Source organism: Bombina bombina, chromosome 1, assembly GCF_027579735.1.
Source record: "Bombina bombina isolate aBomBom1 chromosome 1, aBomBom1.pri, whole genome shotgun sequence".
NCBI lineage: Eukaryota > Metazoa > Chordata > Amphibia > Anura > Bombinatoridae > Bombina > Bombina bombina.
The window spans coordinates 1,456,972,522-1,456,995,300 of record NC_069499.1 but is presented as its reverse complement, the minus strand read 5'-3'; the positions used below and the strand labels follow the sequence as shown (position 1 = coordinate 1,456,995,300).

The following is a 22,779-nucleotide window of genomic DNA, read 5'->3' as shown; positions in this document are numbered from 1 at the left end:
CAAAATGTATGCTTACCTGATCAATTTATTTCTCTTGTGGTGTATCCAGTCCACGGATTCATCCATTACTTGTGGGATATTCTCCTTCCCAACAGGAAGCTGCAAGAGGATCACCCACAGCAGAGCTGTCTATATAGCTCCTCCCCTAACTGCCACCTCCAGTCATTCGACCGAAGACAAGCAAGAGAAAGGAGAAACTATAGGGTGCAGTGGTGACTGTAGTTTAAAAATAAAAAACATCTGCCTTAAAATGACAGGGCGGGCCGTGGACTGGATACACCACAAGAGAAATAAATTTATCAGGTAAGCATAAATTTTGTTTTCTCTTGTAAGGTGTATCCAGTCCACGGATTCATCCATTACTTGTAAGATAGCAATACCAAAGCTATAGGACACGGATGAAGGGAGGGACAAGGCAGGCGCTTAAACGGAAGGCACCACTGCCTGTAAGACCTTTCTCCCAAAAATAGCCTCCGAAGAAGCAAAAGTATCAAATTTGTAGAATTTAGAAAAAGTATGAAGCGAAGACCAAGTCGCCGCCTTACAAATCTGTTCAACAGAAGCCTCATTTTTAAAAGCCCATGTGGAAGCCACCGCTCTAGTGGAATGAGCTGTAACTCTTTCAGGAGGCTGCTGGCCAGCACAGTCTCATAAGCTAAGCGGATTATACTTCTTAACCAAAAAGAAAGAGAAGTTGCTGAAGCCTTTTGGCCTCTTCTCTGTCCAATGCCGATGTTTGACGAAAATCCTTAGTAGCTTGTAAATAAAACTTTAAAGCACGAACCACGTCAAGATTATGTAATAGACGTTCCTTCTTTGAAGGAGGATTAGGACACAGTGACGGAACAACAATATCCTGATTGATATTCTTATTAGATACCACCTTAGGGAGAAACCCAGGTTTGGTACGCAAAACTACCTTATCTGCATGGAAGATCAGATAAGGGGAATCACACTGTAAGGCAGATAACTCTGAAACTCTTCGAGCCGAAGAAATAGCTACCAAAAACAGAACTTTCCAAGATAAAAGCTTGATATCTATGGAATGCAGAGGTTCAAACGGAACCCCTTGAAGAACTTTAAGAACTAAATTTAAACTCCATGGCAGAGCAACAGGTTTAAACACAGGCTTGATTTTAACTAAAGCCTGACAAAACGCCTGAACGTCTGGAACATCCGCCAGACGCTTGTGCAAAAGAATAGACAGAGCAGAAATCTGTCCCTTTAAGGAACTAGCAGACAATACCTTCTCCAATCCCTCTTGGAGAAAAGATAATATCCTGGGAATCCTGACTTTACTCCATGAGTAACCTTTGGATTCACACCAATGAAGATATTTACACCATATCTTATGATAGATTTTCCTGGTTACAGGCTTTCGAGCCTGAATTAAGGTATCAATGACTGACTCGAAGAAACCACGTTTTGATAAAATCAAGCGTTCAATCTCCAAGCAGTCAGACGCAGAGAAATTAGATTTGGATGGTTGAAAGGACCCTGAAGTAGAAGGTCCTGTCTCAACGGCAGAGTGCATGGTGGAAGGGATGACATGTCCACCAGATCTGCATACCACGTCCTGCGTGGCCACGCAGGTGCTATCAAAATCACCGAAGCTCTCTCCTGCTTGATCTTGGCAATCAGACAAGGGAGCAGAGGAAACGGTGGAAACACATAAGCCAGGTTGAAGGACCAAGGCGCTGCTAGAGCATCTATCAGTGCTGCCTTGGGATCCCTGGACCTGGATCCGTAACGAGGAAGCTTGGCGTTCTGACGAGACGCCATGAGATCCAGTTCTGGTTTGCCCCAAAGTTGAATCAACTGTGCAAACACCTCCGGATGGAGTTCCCACTCACCCGGATGAAAAGTCTGTCGACTTAGAAAATCCGCCTCCCAGTTCTCTACTCCTGGGATATGGATAGCTGATAGATGGCAAAAGTGAACCTCTGCCCATAGGATTATTTTTGAAACCTCCAACATTGCTAGGGAACTCCTTGTTCCCCCTTGATGGTTGATGTAGGCTACAGTCGTGATATTGTCCGACTGAAATCTGATGAACCTGACCGCAGCAAGCTGAGGCCAAGCCTGAAGAGCATTGAATATCGCTCTTAGTTCCAGAATGTTTATCGGAAGGAGTGTCTCCTCCTGAGTCCACGATCCCTGAGCCTTCAGGGAGTTCCAGACTGCCCCCCAGCCTAGAAGGCTGGCATCTGTCGTTACAATTGTCCAATCTGGCCTGCGAAAGGTCATACCTTTGGACAGATGGACCCGAGATAGCCACCCGAGAAGAGAATCCCTGGTCTCTTGATCCAGATTTAGTAGAGGGGACAAATCTGTGTAATCCCCATTCCACTGACTGAGCATGCAGAGTTGCAGTGGTCTGAGATGTAGGCGGGCAAACGGCACTATGTCCATTGCCGCTACCATTAAGCCGATTACTTCCATACACTGAGCCACTGAAGGGCGAGAAGTAGAATAAAAAACACGGCAGGAATTTAGAAGTTTTGACAACAAGGCCTCTGTCAGATAAATCTTCATTTCTACAGAATCTATCAGAGTTCCTAGGAAGGAAACTCTTGTGAGAGGGGATAGAGAACTCTTTTCTTCGTTCACTTTCCACCCATGAGACCTCAGGAATGCCAGCACAATGTCCGTATGGGACCTGGCGATTTGAAAATTCGACGCCTGTATCAGAATGTCGTCTAGGTAAGGGGCTACTGCTATACCCCGCGGCCTTAAGACCGCTAGGAGTGACCCTAGAACCTTCGTAAAGATTCTTGGTGCCGTAGCTAACCCAAAGGGAAGAGCCACAAACTGGTAATGCCTGTCTAGGAAGGCGAACCTGAGAAACCGATGATGATCTCTGTGTATCGGAATGTGAAGATAAGCATCCTTTAAGTCCACGGTAGTCATATATTGACCCTCCTGGATCATAGGTAGGATGGTTCGAATAGTCTCCATCTTGAAGGATGGGACACTGAGAAATTTGTTTAGGAGCTTGAGATCTAAGATTGGTCTGAAAGTTCCCTCTTTCTTGGGAACTACAAACAGATTTGAATAGAAGCCTTGACCCTGTTCCTCCTTTGGAACTGGGTGGATCACTCCCTTAACTAGGAGGTCTTGAACACAATGTAAGAATGCCTCTCTCTTTATCTGGTTTGCAGATAATTGTGAGAGATGAAATCTCCCTTTTGGGGAAGAAGCTTTGAAGTCCAGAAGATATCCCTGGGACACAATTTCCAATGCCCAGGGATCCTGGACATCTCTTGCCCAAGCCTGGGCGAAGAGAGAAAGTCTGCCCCCTACTAGGTCCGTTTCCGGATCGGGGGTTGATCTTTCATGCTGTCTTAGAGGCGGCAGCAGCAGGTTTTTTGGCCTGCTTTCCTTTGTTCCAAGCCTGGTTAGGTCTCCAGACCGGCTTGGACTGGGCAAAATTTCCCTCTTGTTTTGCATTAGAGGAAGTTGAAGCTGCGCCACTCTTGAAATTTCGAAAGGAACGAAAATTAGTCTGTTTGGTCCTTAATTTGTTGGACCTATCCTGAGGAAGGGCGTGACCTTTTCCTCCAGTAATATCAGAAATGATCTCCTTCAGTCCAGGCCCGAATAGGGTCTGCCCCTTGAAGGGAATATTGAGAAGCTTAGACTTTGAAGTAACGTCAGCTGACCAGGATTTAAGCCATAGCGCCCTACGCGCCTGAATAGCAAAACCTGAGTTTTTAGCCGTTAGCTTGGTTAAATGAACAACGGCGTCAGAAACAAATTAATTGGCTAGCTTAAGAGCTTTAAGCTTGTCAAGGATATCGTCCAATGGGGTTTCTACCTGTAGAGCCTCTTCTAGAGACTCAAACCAGAAGGCCGCAGCAGCAGTGACAGGGGCAATGCATGCAAGGGGCTGGAGAATAAAACCTTGTTGAATAAAAATTTTCTTAAGGTAACCCTCTAATTTTTTGTCCATTGGATCTAGAAAAGCACAACTGTCCTCGACAGGGATAGTTGTACGCTTCGCTAGGGTAGAGACTGCTCCCTCCACCTTAGGGACCGTTTGCCACAAGTCCCGTGTAGCGGCATCTTTAGGAAACATCTTTTTAAAAACAGGAGGGGGAGAGAAAGGTACACCTATCCCATTCCTTAGTAATACTTTCTGAAAACCTCTTAGGTATTGGAAAAACATCAGTGTAAACAGGCACTGCATAATATTTATCCAATTTACACAATTTCTCTGGGACTACAATGGCGTCACAGTCATCCAGAGTTGCTAAAACCTCCCTGAGCAACATGCGGAGGTGTTCAAGCTTAAATTTAAATGTAGACATATCAGAATCAGGTTGAAGTGTCTTCCCTGAGTCAGAAAAATCACCCACAGATAGAAGCTCTCCTTCTTCGGCTTCTGCACATTGTGAGGGTATATTAGACATAGCTACTAAAGCGTCAGAGAGCTCTGTATTTGTTCTAGCCCCAGAGCTGTCTCGCTTTCCTTGTAACCCTGGCAGTTTGGACAATACTTCTGTAAGAGTATGATTCATAACTGCCGCCATGTCTTGTAAAGTATAAGCAATGGGCGCGCTAGATGTACTTGGCGTCCCTTGAGCGGGAGTTATAGGCTCTGACACATGGGGAGAGTTAGTCGGCATAACTTCCCCCTTGTCAATTTCCTCTGGTGATAAATCTTTTAAAGCCAGAATATGGTCTTTATAACTTATAGTAAGATCAGTACATTTGGTACACATTCTAAGAGGGGGTTCCACAATGGCTTCTAAACATAATGAACAAGGAGTTTCCTCTATGTCAGACATGTTTAACAGACTAGTAATGAGACCAGCAAGCTTTGAAAACACTTTAATTAATGTGAAAAAGCAGAATATAAAAAATGGTACTGTGCCTTTAAGGGAAAAAAACAAACACAAAAACTGCAAAACAGTGAAAAAAAGCAGTTAACTTTATGAAATTTTAACAGTGTGTATAACAGACTAAAATAGCATTGCACCCACTTGCAAATGGATGAATAACCCCTCAGGCTCAAAAACGAAGCAAAAAAACGGTAAAACCGTTATAACAGTCACAAGCAAACTGCCACAGCTCTACTGTGGCTCCTACCTTCCCATAAAACGACTTTTGTAGGCACAAAAACCCCTTACAGAGGTCCAATATGTCAGGGGACTCCTTCAGGGAAGCTGGATGTCTCAGAATGTAAAAAGAACTGCGCAATTAGAGCGCGAAAATAGGCCCCTCCCACCATGCACTCAAAGTGAAAGGGCCTTAAATAACTACTCCTAGGAGAAATCTAGTCAGCCATGTGGAAAACTAGGCCCCAAATAAAGATTTATCACCCTCAGTAAAAAAACGTTCTTTATATATATGCAAACGTTTTACATACTAAGCCATAATAGCAAGTAATATGAATATTACCCTTTACTGCAAGCATGATGCCAGTCGTTTATTAAATCACTGCAATCAGGCTTACCTTAAATATATCAGGCACTGTCAGCATTTTCTAGTTCTTATCATCTCTCTAGAAAAAAATATACTGAACATACCTCAGGGCAGTTAATTCTGCAGGCCGTTCCCCCAGCTGAAGTTTCCCCATACTCTTCAGTTATGTGTGAGAACAGCAGTGGACCTTAGTTACAACCTGCTAAGATCATCAAAAACCTCAGGCAAAACTCTTCTTCTAATATCTGCCTGAGGTAAAAAAACAGTACAACGCAGGTACCGTTTAAAAATAACAAACTTTTGATTGAAGATAAACTACACTACTTCACCACATCTCTCTTGATACTTCCCTTGTCGAGAGCTGCAAGAGAATGACTGGGGGTGGCAGTTAGGGGAGGAGCAATATAGACAGCTCTGCTGTGGGTGATCCTTTTGCAGCTTCCTGTTGGGAAGAATATCCCACAAGTAATGGATGAATCCGTGGACTGGATACACCTTACAAGAGAAATCTAAAATAATTTCATCCAAACCAATCCCAAACAATGTCTTACCCTTGTAGGGAATAGCTAATAACTTAGACTTAGAAGAAACATCCGCCAGGATTTTAACCAAAGGGCTCTGTGAGCTAGAACCGCAAAACCATTTTTGCTCCCAGTTTAATGACCTGTAAGGAAGCATCTGTAATAAAGGAATTGGCTAACTTAGGTGCCTTAATCTTGTCCTGGATCTCCTCAAGAGGAGTATCTGTCTGAATAGAATCAGACAAAGGCATCAAAGCAGTAAGCTGCAGCGCTTGTAACAGTAGCAATACACACCACAGGCTGCCATTGAAAACCTTGGTGAACATAAGTTTTCTTTAATAATGCCTACAATTTCTTATCCATTGGATCCTTAAAAGAACAACTATCCTCTATGGGAATAGTGGTCCTCTTAGCCAAAGTGGAAATAGCTCCTTCCACCTTAGGAACCGTTTGCCACGACTCCTTAATAGAGTCAGCTATAGGAAACATTTTCTTAAAAATAGGAGATGGAGAAAAAGGAATACCAGGTCTCTCCCACTCCCGTGCAATAATCTCAGAAGCACGGTCTGGAACAGGAAATACCTCCACCGCAGAGGGAACATCAAAATACTTGTTTAGCTTACTAGACTTCTTAGGGTTAACAAAGATAGTAGAATCGGAGTCATCCAAGGTAACCAAAACCTCCTTAAGTAACAAGCTGAGGTGTTCCAGCTTAAATCTGAAGGACACAACTTCAGCACCAGTAGAAGGAATTATACTGCCTGAATCCGAGATTTCACCCTCAGATGCACCCGAACAATCATCATCCTCTTCTGAGAGGAAATACTTTGATTATCCACTTCAGGATCAGAAACCTTACTTACTGTTTCTTTAAATATCCTTTTGGGTTTTTCCCTGCAGCATGGGAAAAGCAGACAGCGCCTCAGATACTGCAGAGGATACCTGGGCAGCAATATCTTGCAAAGTAACCCCAGATGGAGCATGAGAGGAAACGCAGTGCACTGTATGTGCAGATGAATAGGATTGGGACGCTTGAGGAGAAAGCTGCGGCACATCTGAAACAGGAGGCTCCTGAACAGCATCCACCTTAGCCAATGATGTCTCAGGGTCAAAAAGTCTATTTCTATAAGTTCTTTCAATACATGAAGAACAAAAAGGTACTGGGCAACAAAACATTAGCTACAGGTAACATCCTGCACAGCTTCTTCATCCATAATACAAAAAAAAGACGCAAATAAAAAAATCTAACTTTTTTCTTTTACTTTTTTTTTTTTTTATCATTTAACAAAGGATATAACACAGAACAAAAAAAAGGAAATTTATTCTTACCTGATAAATTAGTTTCTTTTACGATACGATGAGTCCACAGATTTCATCCTTACTTGTGGGATATCGCCTCCTGGTCAGCAGGAGGAGGCAAAGAGCACCACAGCAGAGCTGTATATATATATCCTCCCTTCCCTCCCACTCCAGTCATTCGACCGAAGTTAGGAAGAGAAAGGAAAAGCCAAGGTGCAGAGGTGACTGAAGTTTAACAAATTAAAGACCTGTCTTAGAAAAACAGGGTGGGCCGTGGACTCACCGTATCGTAAAAGAAACAAATTTATCAGGTAAGAATAAATTTCCTTTTCTTTTACAAGATACGATGAGTCATCCTTACTTGTGGGATACAATACCAAAGCTATAGTACACGGATGAAACGGGAGGGACAAGACAGGGAACCTAAACAGAAGGCACCACTGCTTGAAGAACTTTACCTCTTCCTATCACTAACACAGGCAAAGAGAATGACTGGAGTGGAAGGGAAGGAAGGAGCTATATATACAGCTCTGCTGTGGTGCTCTTTGCCTCCTCCTGCTGACCAGGAGGCGATATCCCACAAGGATGAAATCCGTGGACTCATCAAATCTTGTAAAAGAAATGTTCTTAAATAAATGTTCCCTTTAAATTTACCAAATCAAGAAAACATACCCAAGGCAACACTACACATCAGCAGAATTACTGAGTTGCCTTACCTGTCCTGCAACCCGCAGCAAACAGAGGGGAAAAAAAACCAAAAACAATCCCGTTTACAATCTGGATTCCAGAGAAGCAAAAACAGCAAGAAGCCTTCTAAACAGCAGTGCACCTCACTTTACAAGAAGTGAAGAAAAGCGCCAAAAAAACTCTGACATCAAAGAATCAGAACCTCCCTAAAAAGGGCGGTCCTACAGCTGAAAAAAAAGGAAATTTATGCTTACCTGATAAATTGATTTCTTCTACGATACGACGAGTCCACGGATTCATCCTTACTTGTGGGATATTATCCTCCTGCTAACAGGAAGTGGCAAAGAGCACCACAGCAGAGCTGTCTATATAGCTCCTCCCTTGACTCCACCCCCCAGTCATTCGACTGAAGGTATAGGAAGAAAAAGGAGAAACTAAAAAGGTGCAGAGGTGACTGAAATTTTGAAAACAAAAATCGAATCTGTCTAATATAACAGGGAGCGCCGTGGACTCGTCGTATCGTAGAAGAAATCAATTTATCAGGTAAGCATAAATTTCCTTTTCTTCTACTAGATACGACGAGTCCACGGATTCATCGTTACTTGTGGGATACAATACCAAAGCTAACAGGACACGGATGAACGGGAGGGACAAGACAGATACCTAAACAGAAGGCACCAATGCTTGAAGAACTTTTCTCCCAAAAATAGCCTCAGAAGAAGCAAAAGTATCAAATTTGGAAAATTTGGAAAAGGTATGAAGGGAGGACCAAGTCGCAGCCTTACAAATCTGTTCAACAGAAGCATCGTTTTTAAAAGCCCATGTGGAAGCCACCGCTCTAGTAGAATGAGCTGTAATCTTATCAGGAGGCTGCTGTCCAGCAGTCTCGTATGAGAAACGGATGATGCTTTTCAGCCAAAAAGAAAGAGAGGTAGCCGTAGCTTTTTGACCCCTACGCTTTCCAGAATAAACAACAAATAGAGAAGATGTTCGACGGAAATCCTTGGTCGCTTGTAAGTAAAACTTCAAGGCACGAACCACGTCCAGATTATGTAACAGACGCTCCTTCTTAGAAGAAGGATTATGACATAGAGAAGGAACAATAATTTATTTACTGATTAATATTCTTATTTGAAACAACCTTAGGAAGGAATCCAGGTTTAGTGCGCAAAACCACCTTATCAGAATGGAATATAAGATAAGGCGAGTAGCATTGTAATGCAGAAAGCTCAGAAACTCTTCGAGCAGAAGAGATAGCAACTAAAAACAAAACTTTCCAAGATAAAAGCTTAATATCTATGGAATGCATGGGTTCAAACGGAACCCCTTGAAGAACATTTAGAACTAAATTCAAACTCCATGGCGGAGCAACAGGTTTAAACAAAGGCTTGATTCTGACTAAAGCCTGACAAAAAGACTGAACGTCTGGGACATCCGCCAGACGCTTGTGTAGTAAAATTGACAAAGCAGAAATGTGTCCCTTTAAGGAACTAGCTGATAATCCCTTCTCCAATCCTTCTTGGAGAAAGGACAAAATCCTAGGAATCCTAACCCTACTCCATGAGTAGCCCTTGGATTTGCACCAATAAAGATATTTACGCCATATCTTATGGTAAATTTTCCTAGTGACAGGCTTCCGAGCCTGAATCAAGGTATCAATAACCGACTCAGAGAATCCCCGCTTAGATAAAATCAAGCGTTCAATCTCCAGGCAGTCAGCTGCAGAGAATTTAGATTTGGGTGTTGGAACGGACCTTGAATGAGAAGGTCCTGTCTCAGTGGCAGTTTCCACGGTGGCAGAGATGACATTTCCACCAGATCTGCATACCAAGTCCTGCGTGGCCACGCAGGGACTATCAAGTTTACCGAAGCTCTCTCTTGTTTGATTCTGGCAATCAGACGAGGCAAGAGAGGAAAGGGAAGAAACACATAAGCCAGGTCGAACGACCAAGGTACTGCTAGAGCATCTATCAGTACTGCTTGAGGATCCTTTGATCTGGATCCGTAACAAGGAAGTTTGTCATTCTGACGAGATACCATCAGATCCAATTCCGGTGTGCCCCATTGACGAATCAATGTCGCAAACACCTCCGGATGGAGCTCCCACTCCCCCGGATGAAAAGTCTGCCGACTTAGAAAATCCTCTTCCCAGTTCTCCACTCCTGGGATGTAAATTGCTGATAGATGGCAAGAGTGCATCAAATTATCTTGGAAACCTCTATCATCGCTAGAGAACTCTTTGTTCCCCCTTGATGATTGAATATGGCCAAAGCCAACTGAGGCCACGCTTGAAGCTCGTTGAATATTGCTCTCAGTTCCAGAATATTGCTTGGTAGTAGGGACTCCTCCTGAGTCCAAACACCCTGAGCCTTCAGGGAATTCCAAACTGCACCCCAGCCCAAGAGGCTGGTGTCCGTCGTCACTATGACCCATGCTGGCCTGCGGAAGCACATTTCCTGGGACAGATGATCCTGTGACAACCACCAAAGAAGAGAGTCTCTGGTCTCTAGATCCAGATTTATCTGAGGAGACAAATCCACATAATCCCCATTCCACTGTCTGAGCATGCACAGCTGGTCTGAGATGTAAGCGAGCACACGGAACTATGTCCATGGCCGCTACCATTAATCCAATGACCTCCATACACTGCGCCACTGATGGCCGAGGAGTGGACCGAAGTGCCCGGCAAGTAGTTAAGATCTTTGACTTTCTGACCTCCATCAGAAATGTTTTCATGTCTACCGAGTCTATCAGAGTTCCTAGAAATGGAACTCTTGTCAGTGGAACTAGTGAACTCTTTTTTATATTCACCTTCCACCCGTGAGTTCTTAGAAAAGCCAGCACAATGTCCGTGTGAGATTTGGCTAGCTGGTAAGTTGACGCTTGAATCAAAATATCGCCTCCTTCACTTTACCTCTTCCTATTACTTAGTGTAGGCAAAGAGAATGACTGGGGGGTGGAGTCAAGGGAGGAGCTATATAGACAGCTCTGCTGTGGTGCTCTTTGCCACTTCCTGTTAGCAGGAGAATAATATCCCACAAGTAAGGATGAATCCGTGGACTCGTATCTAGTAGAAGAAAAGCCATTTTCTTTTTTAAAACAACTTTCTTGAAAACAGAATTTATGTTTACCTGATAAATTACTTTCTCCAACGGTGTGTCCGGTCCACGGCGTCATCCTTACTTGTGGGATATTCTCTTCCCCAACAGGAAATGGCAAAGAGCCCAGCAAAGCTGGTCACATGATCCCTCCTAGGCTCCGCATTCCCCAGTCATTCGACCGACGTAAAGGAGGAATATTTGCATAGGAGAAATCATATGATACCGTGGTGACTGTAGTTAGAGAAATTAAATCATCAGACCTGATTAAAAAACCAGGGCGGGCCGTGGACCGGACACACCGTTGGAGAAAGTAATTTATCAGGTAAACATAAATTCTGTTTTCTCCAACATAGGTGTGTCCGGTCCACGGCGTCATCCTTACTTGTGGGAACCAATACCAAAGCTTTAGGACACGGATGATGGGAGGGAGCAAATCAGGTCACCTAGATGGAAGGCACCACGGCTTGCAAAACCTTTCTCCCAAAAATAGCCTCAGTATCAAATTTGTAAAATTTGGTAAAAGTGTGCAGTGAAGACCAAGTCGCTGCCTTACATATCTGATCAACAGAAGCCTCGTTCTTGAAGGCCCATGTGGAAGCCACAGCCCTAGTGGAGTGAGCTGTGATTCTTTCAGGAGGCTGCCGTCCGGCAGTCTCATAAGCCAATCTGATGATGCTTTTAAGCCAAAAAGAGAGAGAGGTAGAAGTTGCTTTTTGACCTCTCCTTTTACCAGAATAAACAACAAACAAGGAAGATGTTTGTCTGAAATCCTTTGTAGCCTCTAAATAGAATTTTAGAGCACGAACTACATCCAAATTGTGCAACAAACGTTCCTTCTTTGAAACTGGATTCGGACACAAAGAAGGCACAACTATCTCCTGGTTAATATTTTTATTAGAAACAACTTTCGGAAGAAAACCAGGTTTAGTACGCAAAACCACCTTATCTGCATGGAACACCAGATAAGGAGGAGAACACTGCAGAGCAGATAACTCTGAAACTCTTCTAGCAGAAGAAATTGCAACCAAAAATAAAACTTTCCAAGATAACTTAATATCTACAGAATGTAAGGGTTCAAACGGAACCCCTTGAAGAACTGAAAGAACTAAATTGAGACTCCAAGGAGGAGTCAAAGGTTTGTAAACAGGCTTGATTCTAACCAGAGCCTGAACAAAAGCCTGAACATCTGGCACAGCCGCCAGCTTCTTGTGAAGTAAAACAGATAAAGCAGAAATCTGTCCCTTCAAAGAACTTGCAGATAATCCTTTCTCCAAACCCTCTTGTAGAAAGGATAGAATCTTAGGAATTTTTACCCTGTTCCATGGGAATCCTTTCGATTCGCACCAACAGATATATTTCTTCCATACTTTATGGTAAATTTTCCTAGTTACAGGCTTTCTAGCCTGAATAAGAGTATCAATGACAGAATCTGAGAACCCACGCTTTGATAAAATCAAGCGTTCAATCTCCAAGCAGTCAGTTGGAGTGATGCCAGATTCGGATGTTCGAACGGACCTTGAACAAGAAGGTCCCGTCTCAAAGGTAGCTTCCATGGTGGAGCCGATGACATATTCACCAGGTCTGCATACCAAGTTCTGCGTGGCCACGCAGGAGCTATCAAGATCACCGAAGCCCTCTCTTGATTGATCCTGGCTACCAGCCTGGGAATGAGAGGAAACGGTGGGAACACATAAGCTAGGTTGAAGGTCCAGGGCGCTACTAGTGCATCTACTAGAGTCGCCTTGGGATCCCTGGATCTGGACCCGTAGCAAGGAACCTTGAAGTTCTGACGAGACGCCATCAGATCCATGTCTGGAATGCCCCATAATTGAGTTATTTGGGCAAAGATTTCCGGATGGAGTTCCCACTCCCCCGGATGAAATGTCTGACGACTCAGAAAATCCGCTTCCCAATTTTCCACTCAGGGGATGTGGATTGCAGACAAGTGGCAGGAGTGAAGCTCCGCCCATTGAATTACTTTGGTCACTTCTTCCATCGCCAGGGAACTCCTTGTTCCCCCCTGATGGTTGATATATGCAACAGTCGTCATGTTGTCTGATTGAAACCTTATGAATTTGGCCTTTGCTAGTTGAGGCCAAGCCTTGAGAGCATTGAATATCGCTCTCAGTTCCAGAATGTTTATCGGGAGAAGAGATTCTTCCCGAGACCATAGACCCTAAGCCTTCAGGTGTTTCCAGACCGCGCCCCAGCCCACCAGGCTGGCGTCGGTCGTTACAATGACCCACTCTGGTCTTCTGAAGCTCATCCCTTGGGACAGGTTGTCCAGGGTCAGCCACCAACGGAGTGAATCTCTGGTCCTCTGATCTACTTGGATCGTCGGGGACAAATCTGTATAATCCCCATTCCACTGTCTGAGCATGCACAGTTGCAATGGTCTTAGATGAATTCGCGCAAAAGGAACTATGTCCATTGCCGCAACCATCAAACCTATTACTTCCATGCACTGCGCTATGGAAGGAAGAAGAACAGAATGAAGTACTTGACAAGAGCTTAGAAGTTTTGATTTTCTGGCTTCTGTCAGAAAAATCTTCATTTCCAAGGAGTCTATTATTGTTCCCAAGAAGGGAACTCTTGTTGACGGGAATAGAGAACTTTTTTCTACGTTCACTTTCCACCCGTGAGATCTGAGAAAGGCTAGGACAATGTCCGTATGAGCCTTTGCTTGTGGTAGAGACGACGCTTGAATCAGTATGTCGTCCAAGTAGGGTACTACTGCAATGCCCCTTGGCCTTAGCACCGCTAGAAGGGACCCTAGTACCTTTGTGAAAATTCTTGGAGCAGTGGCTAGTCCGAATGGAAGTGCCACAAACTGGTAATGCTTGTCCAGAAAGGCGAATCTTAGGAACCGATGATGTTCCTTGTGGATAGGAATATGTAGATACGCATCCTTTAAATCCACCGTGGTCATGAATTGACCTTCCTGGATGGTAGGAAGAATTGTCCGAATGGTTTCCATCTTGAACGATGGGACCTTGAGAAATTTGTTTAGGATCTTGAGATCCAAAATTGGCCTGAATGTTCCCTCTTTTTTGGGAACTATGAACAGATTGGAGTAAAACCCCATCCCTTGTTCTCCTAATGGAACAGGATGAATCACTCCCATTTTTAACAGGTCTTCTACACAATGTAAGAATGCCTGTCTTTTTATTTGGTCTGAAGACAATTGAGACCTGTGGAACCTTCCCCTTGGGGGTAGTTCCTTGAATTCCAGGAGATAACCTTGAGAAACTATTTCTAGCGCCCAAGGATCCTGAACATCTCTTGCCCAAGGCTGAGCGAAGAGAGAGAGTCTGCCCCCCACCAGATCCGGTCCCGGATCGGGGGCCAGCATCTCATGCTGTCTTGGTAGCGGTAGCGGGCTTCTTGGCCTGCTTACCTTTGTTCCAGCCTTGCATCGGTCTCCAGGCTGGCTTGGTTTGAGAAGAATTACCCTCTTGCTTAGAGGATGTAGAATTCGAGGCTGGTCCGTTTCTGCGAAAGGAACGAAAATTTGTTTTATTTTAAGCCATAAAAGACCTATCCTGAGGAAGGGCGTGGCCCTTTCCCCCAGTGATGTCTGAAATAATCTCTTTCAAGTCAGGGCCAAACAGCGTTTTCCCCTTGAAAGGGATGTTAAGCAATCTGTTCTTGGAGGACACATCCGCTGACCAAGACTTCAGCCAAAGCGCTCTGCGCGCCACAATAGCAAAACCTGAATTTTTCGCCGCTAATCTAGCTAATTGCAAAGTGGCGTCTAAGGTAAAAGAGTTAGCCAACTTAAGTGCTTGAACTCTGTCCATAACCTCCTCATAAGAGGATGCTTGATTGAGCGACTTTTCTAGTTCCTAGAACCAGAAACACGCTGCTGTAGTGACAGGAACAATGCATGAAATTGGTTGTAGAAGGTAACCTTGCTGAACAAACATCTTTTTAAGCAAACCCTCTAATTTTTTATCCATAGGATCTTTGAAAGCACAACTATCTTCTATAGGGATAGTGGTGCGTTTGTTTAGAGTAGAAACCGCCCCCTCGACCTTGGGGACTGTCTGCCATAAGTCCTTCCTGGGGTCGACCATAGGAAATAATTTCTTAAATATAGGGGGAGGGACAAAAGGTATGCCGGGCCTTTCCCATTCTTTATTTACAATGTCCGCCACCCGCTTGGGTATAGGAAAAGCTTCGGGGGGCACCGGGACCTCTAGGAACCTGTCCATCTTACATAATTTCTCTGGAATGACCAAATTGTCACAATCATCCAGAGTAGATAACACCTCCTTAAGCAGAGCGCGGAGATGTTCCAATTTAAATTTAAATGTAATAACGTCAGGTTCAGCTTGTTGAGAAATTTTTCCTGAATCTGAAATTTCTCCCTCAGACAAAACCTCCCTAGCCCCTTCAGACTGGTGTAAGGGCATGTCAGAACCATTATCATCAGCGTCCTCATGCTCTTCAGTATCTAAAACAGAGCAGTCGCGCTTTCGCTGATAAGTGGGCATTTTGGCTAAAATGTTTTTAATAGAATTATCCATTACAGCCGTTAATTGTTGCATAGTAAGGAGGATTGGCGCACTAGATTCACTAGGGACCTCCTGAGTGGGCAAGACTGGTGTAGACATAGAAGGAGATGATGCAGTACCATGCTGACTCCCCTCACTTAAGGAATCATTTTGGGCAACATTATTATCAGTGGCATCATTGTCCCTACTTTGTTTGTCACATTCATCACATATATTTAAATGGAGAGGAACCTTGGCTTCCGAACATACAGAACATCGTCTATCTGATAGTTCAGACATGTTAATAGGCATAAACTTGATAACAAAGCACAAAAAACAGAATTTATGTTTACCTGATAAATTACTTTCTCCAACGGTGTGTCCGGTCCACGGCGTCATCCTTACTTGTGGGATATTCTCTTCCCCAACAGGAAATGGCAAAGAGCCCAGCAAAGCTGGTCACATGATCCCTCCTAGGCTCCGCCTACCCCAGTCATTCGACCGACGTTAAGGAGGAATATTTGCATAGGAGAAACCATATGATACCGTGGTGACTGTAGTTAAAGAAAATAAATTATCAGACCTGATTAAAAAACCAGGGCGGGCCGTGGACCGGACACACCGTTGGAGAAAGTAATTTATCAGGTAAACATAAATTCTGTTTTCTCCAACATAGGTGTGTCCGGTCCACGGCGTCATCCTTACTTGTGGGAACCAATACCAAAGCTTTAGGACACGGATGAAGGGAGGGAGCAAATCAGGTCACCTAAATGGAAGGCACCACGGCTTGCAAAACCTTTCTCCCAAAAACAGCCTCAGAAGAAGCAAAAGTATCAAACTTGTAAAATTTGGTAAAAGTGTGCAGTGAAGACCAAGTCGCTGCCCTACATATCTGATCAACAGAAGCCTCGTTCTTGAAGGCCCATGTGGAAGCCACAGCCCTAGTGGAATGAGCTGTGATTCTTTCAGGAGGCTGCCGTCCGGCAGTCTCGTAAGCCAATCTGATGATGCTTTTAATCCAAAAAGAGAGAGAGGTAGAAGTTGCTTTTTGACCTCTCCTTTTACCGGAATAAACAACAAACAAGGAAGATGTTTGTCTAAAATCCTTTGTAGCATCTAAATAGAATTTTAGAGCGCGAACAACATCCAAATTGTGTAACAAACGTTCCTTCTTCGAAACTGGTTTCGGACACAGAGAAGGTACGATAATCTCCTGGTTAATGTTTTTGTTAGAAACAACTTTTGGAAGAAAACCAGGTTTAGTACGTAAAACCACCTTATCTGCATGGAACACCAGATAAGGAGGAGAACATTGCAGAGCAGACAATTCTGAAACTCTTCTAGCAGAAGAAATTGCAACCAAAAACAAAACTTTCCAAGATAATAACTTAATATCAACGGAATGTAAGGGTTCAAACGGAACCCCCTGAAGAACTGAAAGAACTAAGTTGAGACTCCAAGGAGGAGTCAAAGGTTTGTAAACAGGCTTGATTCTAACCAGAGCCTGAACAAAGGCTTGAACATCTGGCACAGCTGCCAGCTTTTTGTGAAGTAACACAGACAAGGCAGAAATCTGTCCCTTCAGGGAACTTGCAGATAATCCTTTTTCCAATCCTTCTTGAAGGAAGGATAGAATCTTAGGAATCTTAACCTTGTCCCAAGGGAATCCTTTAGATTCACACCAACAGATATATTTTTTCCAAATTTTGTGGTAAATCTTTCTAGTTACAGGCTTTCTGGCCTGAACAAGAGTATCGATAACAGAATCTGAGAACCCTCGCTTCGATAAGATCAAGCGTTCAATCTCCAGGCAGTCAGCTGGAGTGAGACCAGATTCGGATGTTCGAACGGACCTTGAACAAGAAGGTCTCGTCTCAAAGGTAGCTTCCATGGTGGAGCCGATGACATATTCACCAGATCTGCATACCAAGTCCTGCGTGGCCACGCAGGAGCTATCAAGATCACCGACGCCCTTTCCTGATTGATCCTGGCTACCAGCCTGGGGATGAGAGGAAACGGCGGGAATACATAAGCTAGTTTGAAGGTCCAAGGTGCTACTAGTGCATCCACTAGAGCCGCCTTGGGATCCCTGGATCTGGACCCGTAGCAAGGAACTTTGAAGTTCTGACGAGAGGCCATCAGATCCATGTCTGGAATGCCCCACAGTTGAGTGACTTGGGCAAAGATTTCCGGATGGAGTTCCCACTCCCCCGGATGCAATGTCTGACGACTCAGAAAATCCGCTTCCCAATTTTCCACTCCTGGGATGTGGATAGCAGACAGGTGGCAGGAGTGAGACTCCGCCCATAGAATGATTTTGGTCACTTCTTCCATCGCCAGGGAACTCCTTGTTCCCCCCTGATGGTTGATGTACGCAACAGTTGTCATGTTGTCTGATTGAAACCGTATGAACTTGGCCCTCGCTAGCTGAGGCCAAGCCTTGAGAGCATTGAATATCGCTCTCAGTTCCAGAATATTTATCGGTAGAAGAGATTCTTCCCGAGACCAAAGACCCTGAGCTTTCAGGGATCCCCAGACCGCGCCCCAGCCCATCAGACTGGCGTCGGTCGTGACAATGACCCACTCTGGTCTGCGGAAGGTCATCCCTTGTGACAGGTTGTCCAGGGACAGCCACCAACGGAGTGAGTCTCTGGTCCTCTGATTTACTTGTATCCTCGGAGACAAGTTTGTATAGTCCCCATTCCACTGACTGAGCATGCACAGTTGTAATGGTCTTAGATGAATGCGCGCAAAAGGAACTATGTCCATTGCCGCTACCATCAAACCTATCACTTCCATGCACTGCGCTATGGAAGGAAGAGGAACGGAATGAAGTATCCGACAAGAGTCTAGAAGTTTTGTTTTTCTGGCCTCTGTCAGAAAAATCCTCATTTCTAAAGAGTCTATTATTGTTCCCAAGAAGGGAACCCTTGTTGACGGAGATAGAGAACTCTTTTCCACGTTCACTTTCCATCCGTGAGATCTGAGAAAGGCCAGGACGATGTCCGTGTGAGCCTTTGCTTGAGGAAGGGACGACGCTTGAATCAGAATGTCGTCCAAGTAAGGTACTACAGCAATGCCCCTTGGTCTTAGCACAGCTAGAAGGGACCCTAGTACCTTTGTGAAAATCCTTGGAGCAGTGGCTAATCCGAAAGGAAGCGCCACGAACTGGTAATGCTTGTCCAGGAATGCGAACCTTAGGAACCGATGATGTTCCTTGTGGATAGGAATATGTAGATACGCATCCTTTAAATCCACCGTGGTCATGAATTGACCTTCCTGGATGGAAGGAAGAATTGTTCGAATGGTTTCCATTTTGAACGATGGAACCTTGAGAAACTTGTTTAAGATCTTGAGATCTAAGATTGGTCTGAACGTTCCCTCTTTTTTGGGAACTATGAACAGATTGGAGTAGAACCCCATCCCTTGTTCTCCCAATGGAACAGGATGAATCACTCCCATTTTTAACAGGTCTTCTACACAACGTAAGAATACCTGTCTTTTTATGTGGTCTGAAGACAACTGAGACCTGTGGAACCTCCCCCTTGGGGGAAGCCCCTTGAATTCCAGAAGATAACCTTGGGAGACTATTTCTAGCGCCCAAGGATCCAGAACATCTCTTGCCCAAGCCTGAGCGAAGAGAGAGAGTCTGCCCCCCACCAGATCCGGTCCCGGATCGGGGGCCAACATTTCATGCTGTCTTGGTAGCAGTGGCAGGTTTTTTGGCCTGCTTTCCCTTGTTCCAGCCTTGCATTGGTCTCCAAGCTGGCTTGGCTTGAGAAGTATTACCCTCTTGCTTAGAGGACGTAGCACTTTGGGCTGGTCCGTTTCTACGAAAGGGACGAAAATTAGGTTTATTTTTGGCCTTGAAAGGCCGATCCTGAGGAAGGGCGTGGCCCTTACCCCCAGTGATATCAGAGATAATCTCTTTCAAGTCAGGGCCAAACAGCGTTTTCCCCTTGAAAGGAATGTTAAGTAGCTTGTTCTTGGAAGACGCATCAGCTGACCAAGATTTCAACCAAAGCGCTCTGCGCGCCACAATAGCAAACCCAGAATTCTTAGCCGCTAACCTAGCCAATTGCAAAGTGGCGTCTAGGGTGAAAGAATTAGCCAATTTGAGAGCATTGATTCTGTCCATAATCTCCTCATAAGGAGGAGAATCACTATCGACCGCCTTTACCAGCTCATCGAACCAGAAACACGCGGCTGTAGCGACAGGGACAATGCATGAAATTGGTTGTAGAAGGTAACCCTGCTGAACAAACATCTTTTTAAGTAAACCTTCTAATTTTTTATCCATAGGATCTTTGAAAGCACAACTATCTTCTATGGGTATAGTGGTGCGTTTGTTTAAAGTGGAAACCGCTCCCTCGACCTTGGGGACTGTCTGCCATAAGTCCTTTCTGGGGTCGACCATAGGAAACAATTTTTTAAATATGGGGGGAGGGACGAAAGGAATACCGGGCCTTTCCCATTCTTTATTTACAATGTCCGCCACCCGCTTGGGTATAGGAAAAGCTTCTGGGAGCCCCGGGACCTCTAGGAACTTGTCCATTTTACATAGTTTCTCTGGGATGACCAACTTGTCACAATCATCCAGAGTGGATAATACCTCCTTAAGCAGAATGCGGAGATGTTCCAACTTAAATTTAAACGTAATCACATCAGGTTCAGCTTGTTGAGAAATGTTCCCTGAATCAGTAATTTCTCCCTCAGACAAAACCTCCCTGGCCCCATCAGACTGGTTTAGGGGCCCTTCAGAACCATTATTATCAGCGTCGTCATGCTCTTCAGTATCTAAAACAGAGCAGTCGCGCTTACGCTGATAAGTGTGCATTTTGGCTAAAATGTTTTTGACAGAATTATCCATTACAGCCGTTAATTGTTGCATAGTAAGGAGTATTGGCGCGCTAGATGTACTAGGGGCCTCCTGAGTGGGCAAGACTCGTGTAGACGAAGGAGGGAATGATGCAGTACCATGCTTACTCCCCTCACTTGAGGAATCATCTTGGGCATCATTGTCATTGTCACATAAATCACATTTATTTAAATGAGAAGGAACTCTGGCTTCCCCACATTCAGAGCACAGTCTATCTGGTAGTTCAGACATGTTAAACAGGCATAAACTTGATAACAAAGTACAAAAAACGTTTTAAAATAAAACCGTTACTGTCACTTTAAATTTTAAACTGAACACACTTTATTACTGCAATTGCGAAAAAATATGAAGGAATTGTTCAAAATTCACCAAAATTTCACCACAGTGTCTTAAAGCCTTAAAAGTATTGCACACCAAATTTGGAAGCTTTAACCCTTAAAATAACGGAACCGGAGCCGTTTTTAACTTTAACCCCTTTACAGTCCCTGGTATCTGCTTTGCTGAGACCCAACCAAGCCCAAAGGGGAATACGATACCAAATGACGCCTTCAGAAAGTCTTTTCTATGTATCAGAGCTCCTCACACATGCGACTGCATGTCATGCCTCTCAAAAACAAGTGCGCAACACCGGCGCGAAAATGAGGCTCTGCCTATGATTTGGGAAAGCCCCTAAAGAATAAGGTGTCTAAAACAGTGCCTGCCGATATAATCTTATCAAAATACCCAGATTAAATGATTCCTCAAGGCTAAATATGTGTTAATAATGAATCGATTTAGCCCAGAAAAAGTCTACAGTCTTAATAAGCCCTTGTGAAGCCCTTATTTACTATCTTAATAAACATGGCTTACCGGATCCCATAGGGAAAATGACAGCTTCCAGCATTACATCGTCTTGTTAGAATGTGTCATACCTCAAGCAGCAAGAGACTGCTCACTGTTCCCCCAACTGAAGTTAATTCCTCTCAACAGTCCTGTGTGGAACAGCCATGGATTTTAGTAACGGTTGCTAAAATCATTTTCCTCATACAAACAGAAATCTTCATCTCTTTTCTGTTTGTGAGTAAATAGTACATACCAGCACTATTTTAAAATAACAAACTCTTGATTGAATAATAAAAACTACAGTTAAACACTAAAAAACTCTAAGCCATCTCCGTGGAGATGTTGCCTGTACAACGGCAAAGAGAATGACTGGGGTAGGCGGAGCCTAGGAGGGATCATGTGACCAGCTTTGCTGGGCTCTTTGCCATTTCCTGTTGGGGAAGAGAATATCCCACAAGTAAGGATGACGCCGTGGACCGGACACACCTATGTTGGAGAAAACGTTTTAAAATAAAACCGTTACTGTCTCTTTAAATTTTAAACTGAACACACTTTTTTACTGAATACACGCAAAAGTATGAAGGAAATGTTCAAAATTCACCAAAATTTCACCACAGTGTCATAAAGCCTTAAAAGTATTGCACACCAAATTTGAAAGCTTTAACTCTTAAAATAACGGAACCGGAGCCGTTTTTACATTTAACCCCTATACAGTCCCCGGTATCTGCTTTGCTGAGACCCAACCAAGCCCAGAGGGGAATACGATACCAAATGACGCCTTCAATAAGCTTTTTCAGTGGATCTGAGCTCCTCACACATGCATCTGCATGCCTTGCTTCTCAAAAACAACTGCGCATTAGTGGCGCGAAAATGAGGCTCTGCCTATGACTAGAAAAGGCCCCCAGTGAAAAAGGTGTCCAATACAGTGCCTGCCGTTTTTTTTAATAAAATTCCCAAGATTAAAATAACTCTCCAAAGTTATAAACCATTAAATATGCTTATAAAGTAATCGTTTTGGCCCAGAAAAATGTCTACCAGTCTTTAAAGCCCTTGTGAAGCCCTTTTATTCTTATATTGAAAATTAAGAAAATGGCTTACCGGATCCCATAGGGAAAATGACAGCTTCCAGCATTACCAAGTCTTGTTAGAAATGTGTCATACCTCAAGCAGCCAAAGTCTGCTCACTGTTTCCCCCAACTGAAGTTAATTCCTCTCAACAGTCCTGTGTGGAAACAGCCATCGATTTTAGTAACGGTTGCTAAAATCATTTTCCTCTTACAAACAGAAATCTTCATCTCTTTTCTGTTTCAGAGTAAATAGTACATACCAGCACTATTTTAAAATAACAAACTCTTGATAGAAGAATAAAAACTACATTTAAACACCAAAAAACTCTGAGCCATCTCCGTGGAGATGTTGCCTGTGCAACGGCAAAGAGAATGACTGGGGAAGGCGGAGCCTATGAGGGATCATGTGACCAGCTTTGCTGGGCTCTTTGCCATTTCCTGTTGGGGAAGAGAATATCCCACAAGTAAGGATGACGCCGT

At 44.0% G+C, this 22,779-nt stretch overlaps 1 protein-coding gene across 2 annotated transcripts in view; it reads right to left on the bottom strand.

The window, feature by feature from the left end:
- Nucleotides 1-22,779, bottom strand: part of PGS1 (phosphatidylglycerophosphate synthase 1) — a 398,675-nt gene that overhangs the window by 239,274 nt on the left and 136,622 nt on the right. The window lies entirely within an intron of this gene.